At 39.9% G+C, this 8,494-nt stretch overlaps 1 pseudogene; it reads right to left on the bottom strand.

Moving 5' to 3' along the window:
• Positions 1 to 2,289: 2,289 nt before the first annotated feature.
• LOC111595472 lies at positions 2,290 to 3,821 on the bottom strand (annotated as a pseudogene).
• Between the last annotated feature and the right edge of the window lie 4,673 nt (positions 3,822 to 8,494).

Raw genomic sequence — 8,494 nt, forward strand, 5'->3', positions numbered from 1 at the left:
CAGAATATCACATCAAAAGCACCTTCAAAGCCGTTGCCATCATCATCTTTAAAGATTACGCAGCCATCTGCTCTTCTCCTGCCCCCCCTCCACAAGCCAATGATTGATTATTTTTATTGACACAAATGTCATTAGCTTGAGGCAAAAGTACGCAAAGAAATACCCACGGAAATTAGCGTTAGTCAGGCATTTCAAGGTAACACAAAGGAATGTCATCTTCGCCAAATCCCAGGTAATTGAACCATGCGAAAGGCAACAATAAGCCAAAATTACCTGTGACAAGTCTCTATAATCGAGCCAGCCCTGCATGATTTGAACATTTTTCTTAAATTTATTTCTTTAAAATAAAAAATAAATTAAAAATTTACGAACTCTTAGATTTAGACTTAGACTTAGACTTAGACTTAGACTTAGACTTAGACTTAGACTTAGACTTAGACTTAGACTTAGACTTAGACTTAGACTTAGACTTAGACTTAGACTTAGACTTAGACTTAGACTTAGACTTAGACTTAGACTTAGACTTAGACTTAGACTTAGACTTAGACTTAGACTTAGACTTAGACTTAGACTTAGACTTAGACTTAGACTTAGACTTAGACTTAGACTTAGACTTAGACTTAGACTTAGACTTAGACTTAGACTTAGACTTACTAGACTTAGACTTAGACTTAGACTTAGACTTAGACTTAGACTTAGACTTAGACTTAGACTTAGACTTAGACTTAGACTTAGACTTAGACTTAGACTTAGACTTAGACTTAGACTTAGACTTAGACTTAGACTTAGACTTAGACTTAGACTTAGACTTAGACTTAGACTTAGACTTAGACTTAGACTTAGACTTAGACTTAGACTTAGACTTAGACTTAGACTTAGACTTAGACTTAGACTTAGACTTAGACTTAGACTTAGACTTAGACTTAGACTTAGACTATGCATTTTCATTCTTATTTAGTTATTTTTAGATATTTTATTCAACTGACCATAAAATCACAACTGTTTACCGGGAACAGTCTCCATATTTTCTAAGTGCCCCTTTCAGGGTTCATAGTACTAACAGAATTCCTTCAGCACAAAATCTATTCAGCTCATTAATTATGCAAATGTTTTTTTGGCCATGTGCCTTACTGAGACCCATTTGACTTCACAATACACCAAAAATTATGTCACCAAAATGCAAATGTCGCGACACAACTTTGGGGCGGCCTGAAAAGGGGGGTCGGTGAGTGATGGGGGTTGTAGGGTATGTGATTAGCACAAGTCCGGGTCCATAGCGAAAGTTGTTAACAAAACTAACAGCCAGTTGGCATATGAGCAACATAACTAGGCTCAAAACAAATTTTTCCCAGGCTTTTGCCTAATGGCGAGCCTGCATGAAATTTGCATGTGATTAAGATTGATAAATGAAGAGGAATGAAGGGTGCCCCCAACCATTTGCCAGTGTGTGTAGGACACTACTCAAGTCTGTGGGCTGGGTTGTAGAGCAACTGGGAGCAGACCTTGTCATGACCTACACATCAGTTGTCAATGGCTTTCAATTATGTGCCAGCTTTAGATTGTGTCGACTTCCGCTACCTAAAACGAGCTTCGACAAGCGCTGAACACCGTTGGCTATGGGAAATATTCTGTCTGCAGCAAGTTCTGGCCTGTTATTGAGCTGTAAGTACGAAGCTCGTTGTTTGCAAATTTAATAAAGCCGGCTACATAGATGACAGAACCTGTTGGAACTATTCTATAGAGACAGCTAAACCGATTTGCTAAATGACAAACTTGTCGGGTGAAGCGGGTGGCGCCTCGCGTCTCTCTAATTACGTGTCGTCGGTGCACGTCCAGAGCCGGGTCATTATGTCACCTGTACGAAAAATAGCGCACGTAAACCGGAAACGAGGCGAGCCAAGTAGACAGGGTATGGCGAGCACAAGGGCCAAACGGCTCATTGTGCGGAAATCGCATTTGGCGCTGATAGCAGCAGCAGCAGCAGCAGCAGCAGCGGTAACAGCAGCGCCTAACTAACGACCAACTAATACGATTAGTGTCATAATGCCTAGGACTTAAGTATGTCAATAATGTCGCACTTTATTTGCACCACTTGGCGTACGCCCCAACTTATTCGAGACCATCTTGACAAGGCGAATGGCTGGCATAATTCTGCTTTTGATTGAGCTCTGAGCATCAGCTAAACTATTATAGTTGGATGTGATTCTGTTAGTCAAGCTCTACAAGCCTAACAGGATCTTTGTGGTAATCTGAGTGTTTGTTAAACAGTTTTAGTTAATATCAATCCCGTAATATTTTACTTTTTTATTAATTGGTTTTAACAAAATCAAATTTTCGGAGAAGTTAGTTCGATTTGAGTCCCGACTTTCCGTAAGGCTGCGAATATCTCTTTTATATATGAACCTTTCCAATTGTTGAACTATTTATAGTAGACTTCGACTTGTCGTCGAGAATCTCAAATTTCATACCATGCTCGTGCTTCTCGAGCTCACTGATCAGGCTTGTCTTGGCGAATGCGGCGGCAGGTGGCAGTACGCCACCAGTGCCAGGCATTTGGTTGCTTTGCTTTAGTATGGTAACCGCTGAAGCGAGTAAGGCTACACAAGTGCTTCCATAGGCAGGATTTGGACCCGACACACTAAACAATACGGTTTTGCTGGGCAGTTCCTTGTCCTGATCGCTGCTCTCGCTAGGCCAGCCCGTCGCCTTAAGAATCATTTTGAAATAGCTACGATCCATGTAAGCTTCACTTGGCCCATTGCGTGACACGTAGCCAGCAGAAAAGAGTTCCGGATGCTTAAGTAGCAGCTTTCTGCCAAACTCGAACTTGGTAAATATTATGAAAACCATGCTAAATAATACAAAGGCGATTGCAATTATCCACGAGGGAACACCAACGTATGCATACATCTGAACCGGGCGTTTCTTTTGATGCTCGTAGAAAAAACGTTGCGAACGTTCGACAACCGAACGATCTGTGCCTGGAAACGGCAGACACACTTGATTAATCTCAGAAGAACGAAATATTAATGGGCGACGCTGCAGAACAGGGTAGAACTGAGGCAAGGGTTCCAAGTACATATGCTTTCGCAGGCTCTTCAGCTCATCCGAATGTGCCAAGATGTTAACAGCGCTCACCCAGGTGCCATAGTTTAGGCCTGCGCTGCCAGCATTTACTTTTGACTCCTTAAGACCGTTAATAAAAAAAGCTTCCACAGAATTGATCGTCCCATCGAAATGCTGCTCAGCAAATATGATGCCCATATCCGCTGGAATAGAATTACATCCACATGCACTAACCACGTATATACCTCGTGCCTTGGCCAAATCGTTGTATTTCAGCTGTATCATTTCCATATATTGCGGCTCGCCGCTGACGTCTACATGATGAGTGCCAACCTCAAGGCAGGCACGAACCACATTTTCACCATAGAAACGATATGGGCCCACTGCATTGACAACTATGCGAGCGGACTTGGCCATATTGAGCAGCGACTTCTCATCATCAATATCAGCGATATAAATGGGTATTTGCGATAAGTCCTGTCCGGACTTGAAACCCATCTCGGAAAGCACCCTCTCAAGTTTCTCGCGATTGCGCCCAGCTATGCCCCAGCGCAGACCAGCTAGCACAGAAACAGCCTCGTATACAGTGTATTTGCCAGTGAATCCGCTGGCACCGAATATCACAACATCGAGGCGTTCATAGTCGATTTCATTAGCCATCTAGGAAAAGGTTGGAGCAGTATGTGTACTAAGCAAATGTGTATAATAAATGTTATTTAGAGTTTGAAAATTATTTTACTGAGTCATATACAAATTTTCCCAAATTGTCAGAAGTAAATTTCATAATTCTATTAGTTGTCATATTGTGAATTTCTGAGAGGGGTGTTCTTAGAGTGAAAAATAACTAAAATTATTGCGGACCGTACAGATGATAACCGAGTAGAGAACCTACACAGCTCTCTCACAAATATGTATAAAAATAAATTTGATAACTGCTTAGAAAATGCCTCGAAATAATTATTATTTTTGTGAACCCTTTGAGCTCAGTTAATCCATACCTCGATGGCTTGAGACAGATTGCTGCCAACGATGTTGCTCATATAAGTAAGCTTATATTTTGAATATCACATTGAATATTGTTTACTGAACTTGTGGCACTGCTTAACCGCGTCCATCATTAGCCCATAGAAGAAGTACCGTGATGATGACTGTGGTACCACATAATACATAATAAAATACCAAAAACAATTGCAAAATTAAATTCCAAACAATTCAAAAAATTCAACTAATAGTTTCGAACAGACAGTAACTAGCCCCTCATCCTTGATAATTTATCATATACGTCTCTTTTTAGAGTTGGATACCTTCATGAGAGCACCAAATCTTTTGTAGTTATTGCCCGCCTGCTATTACTTGACTATTAACCAGTTACCCAATATTTGTCCTCAATAACTATCTAGTTAACTCTTTAGGCATGATTCCTGGCAATGCTTTCAACTTCTACCTGACGGAACCCACAAACTGATTGCGGCAAACTTTCAGCAATTTCTTTACAAAATCGCACACGCACACAACAAAGTTCTACAAATTATGGCGGAAAATTACCTTAACGAAAGAGCTTCCGCAACTGTATAACCTTTGTGGCACAACTGTACCAGGTCAGTTATGTGGTGTGGGCACACACTTGACTGGAAAAGCGGTGGAGCTGTTGCGGGGCTTTCGTATTTGCGCCACTGCCAGTATAACCCAAAACAAAAGCAATTAGATGACATCGGCGACGTTGCCATTTGTTTGGCTCTGATTCGGATTGTGCGGGTGTAGCACGCAGACAGAGAAATAGCGACAGAGAGAGAGAGAGAGAGGGGATTGAGATGGAAAGGGGAGAGGCACACTAAAAAGTTTACCAGCGCGATTTTCTTGCTGAAACTATAAATTTACAAGCCGCAATGGTGATGCCGCCATTGCCATTGCCGCCAGCGTACCGTTATGTGCGCCATCTTTTTGGGTTTGGGTGTGAATCTCTTTCTCTGTGTATGTGTGTGTGTGTGTAAGTGTATTAAAAAGCATTCAAGTGAACCTGCGCCGTGTTTCGTGTATCGGCTAGCGGAGAGCTGACAATTTTCCGGTGCTTCAACGTTTATTTTGTTGTTGTTGCATTTGGGGATTTTTATTGCTATTTTTGTTGCTGTTGTTGTTGTTGTTGTTGTTAGTTTTAAAAACTTTATTTCGGCAAGAATGGGTGGAGCGGGTGGGCATCTGGCTGATTGTCGAGGTTTAACGTTTCGGGTGCTGAACATTTATCTCAACGCCCTCAAAGTTGCACAACTGGGTTCCCAACAACAACAAGAAATAGAACAACAACAAGGTTTTAAGTGCGAATAAGTTTAATGATCAAAATAATTCAACGTGTGTTAGTGTTTGGCTTAAGCTTGTTTATGTCTGGCTTCAAACTGGGTCGAATTTAACTTTATAACTGGCTTTACTCGTGGGATATCGTTTATAGGCATGCCATCAGCTTATCCTTTAAAACTATTGTAAAACGAAAGAAATAACTCAGAAGTGGCAAATATAACATGCAGATAACTATTTTAATATCTTTGCAGTGCGAGAAAATTAATTAAATTTATAAAGCAAAAATATGACAACTCACTCTTCACAGTATAAGCGCTCATCAATTAGCAGTCGCATGATCGCGATCTTACAACTTGAGAAATTCTTTTAAGCAAGGTCAAGTCCGAAGCTCGAGGCGAATATTCCAACTTATATTTATTTTAAAAATTAAAAATTGCAACGTAGTAAGCAAGGCGTTTGAATTTCAATTCCACACTTAAAGCATGCTTTGAATAATTTTTATTTTATTTATTTTCTTATATGCAAGTAAAAACAAACGCAAAAATAAAACTATTCGTCTCAAAATTTTAAGAATGTTAACAAACAATTTTAATTTGATTTCACGTCAATTGACACTGTGGATGGACTCGCAAATGAGAAATCAAATCCGACTACCTGTCATCCATAATTATGCAGGTTATAAATGCGACTGCGCGAAGACCGGCATTTCTAGGTGTAGCCCTGAGTACCGCCCTTGCGAGTACCTCCAACGAAGGATCAGCTGCTCGCTAGCCAAGCCGATATACAACACTCTGGAAACGAAAGCTTTTGAGATACCAGACTATATAGAACCTAAAGCATTTAGGCAAATTATGCCTTACGAACAGCTAGGGCCGAGGGCGGACAAGTGAACATGTTCACTTTGGTGCATGTGTATTGACTATTAGCTATATAAGAAAACGAACAAATAATTGGTAAATTATACCAATATTGCCAAATGGCATACCGGTTTTTTATTTACAAATGGTTTGTTCTAAGAAATAAAGAAAATCTATCTTTAAACAAGTTTTTAATATTTTTCACAGCCTGTATCGAGCATTAAAAAAAAAGAAAAATAACCGACCTTAGGACACCGAAATTCGAACTAACTCAATAAATCAATAATTATATATTATATATAAATATTAATATTATATAAATATTAATATATTAATATTAATATATTAATTTTATTTAATATATATTTAATATTTATAAATATATAACTAAATACATTTTTCTTAGTAATTTTCTTAGTAATTCACTAAACAAGGCTTATGTTTTTATGCAGTCTTTTGATAATCCCTTCGAAGCTGATTAGTTTCAGTTTGATTCCACAAAAAGTAAAAATCATGTTAGTATGAATGAAAGTTTGGTAAGTCTTGATTATGCTTGAAATTGCTTGAGATTTTCGATGACTTTCACTGTTTGGCGTAAGCCACAAAGCTCGGTTGCAGTTGCAGTTGCCGTTGTTGCAGATGTTTTATGCAAATGTAGACGCGTTTTTGGCTTAACATCGTGAACTTTGCATTGCCATTGTCGTTTTCGGCAACTTTTGTGCCAGATTTCGCGCTAGCCGTGTGATTGCGGCAACGCCAGCGATAACAACAATAATAACAACGAGCGGCACAACAACAACAGAGGAGCGAACAACAATGGCAAAGTCGAGGACGAGTACTTATTTGGCTGGTTGCTTAATTAAAATGCGCAGTCGGTGCGAGCGCTTCATTTGGCTCGCTTAATCGCCCAGCCACAGAGATTCGCATCAGTCGCCCAAGCCGCCGAACACACCCACAAGCCTCTCCTCCATTCGTTTGCATGTAAAGTGTCAAGTTTTTCATTATAATTTGCATATTTTTCGCCAGCGCGTTAACTTTTCGCCTACTCGCCACGTGCCACGCCTTTACGCCCCCACGCCCACGAGAAAATCTGAGCCTTGTAAATGACAACAATAAGCATTATGGCATGTGCCTGAATAGTTACAAGGGTCTGGACTAGCCTGCCAGCCGGCCAGGCACTCTCGACAAGATCTGCTAGATACACAGCATGTACATTTTAAGTTATTTTCAAGTTTAATTTTTTGACTTTGTGCTGTGTTTTTGTTGCGCCTCGGACACCCTAGCCCTAGCCCAGCTGCTGGATACCACAGTCGAACTTCAGGGTCTCAGATCCTGCCGCGGCCGTCGCTGAGCCGCGGCGCATAATCACGCGAAATCTGAAAACGTGTCTTGTATAGTAATGAGCACTGATTATAACTTGAAATTGTGTGTGAAAGTACAGTTGTGTGCGCAAGTTATGCTACGTGGCACACTCCTAAAAAGTTGCGCGTTCTCAACTTTTGACGCACTGAAACGAAAACAAAGAAAAATTCTGCGAAATTTGACTTTTCACAATGCATAAGAGTTAAGCTTGAGGTTATGTGCAGGGCGTTACGATTTTATTTCCTTAATATAAATATTGCTCAAGTTTCTATAGTATACACAACTTTAAGCAGAGCTGAATAAAAGCATTCGAAAAATAATTTTTATGTCATCATTAATAAATTATTATTGTATATGTAGTACTGAATGCATGAATATCAATTCGTCAGGTGTATTATAAGATTAGTTACGAAGATCATATAAAAGTCTAACTTATTGAAATTTGAGTAGAGTAAACTTATTAAATTAAATCAACTCTTATTCTTAACAAAAGGTCTTGATTTATTAACTATTATTGGTAAAACCAAAAACTTATAAGAAACTAAAAGTCAATGGAAATGGATTTAAGACTGCATTAAGAATTTTATATATTTTATTTTGCTGTATTCTTTTGGAGCCCACTGTAGCTGGGCTACTCTGCTCTTCTGTCACACCTTGTAATACCATTTGATGTGTATTTAAACTTAAAATGATGTCTTCTTAATCAACTATGAAGTCAGAGTCCAGGCATGCGACCGGCGCGTCGATGGGTTTTTCCGTAGCCCTCACGCCCTCTGTTGTGGCACCGAGAACTTCGTGTATTGTGGCAACATGCATGCCACGTTCGCCCACCGAACATCGAACGTGCCAGACCAGCGCGAGGCGGGCGTGTGTGTGTGTGAGTGTTAAGAGCCTGAAGGATATTATATAATGTGAAG

The sequence above is a fragment of the Drosophila hydei genome, unplaced genomic scaffold (genome assembly GCF_003285905.1).
Source record: "Drosophila hydei strain 15085-1641.00,03,60 unplaced genomic scaffold, DhydRS2 tig00000060-arrow-pilon, whole genome shotgun sequence".
Taxonomy (NCBI): Eukaryota; Metazoa; Arthropoda; class Insecta; order Diptera; family Drosophilidae; genus Drosophila; species Drosophila hydei.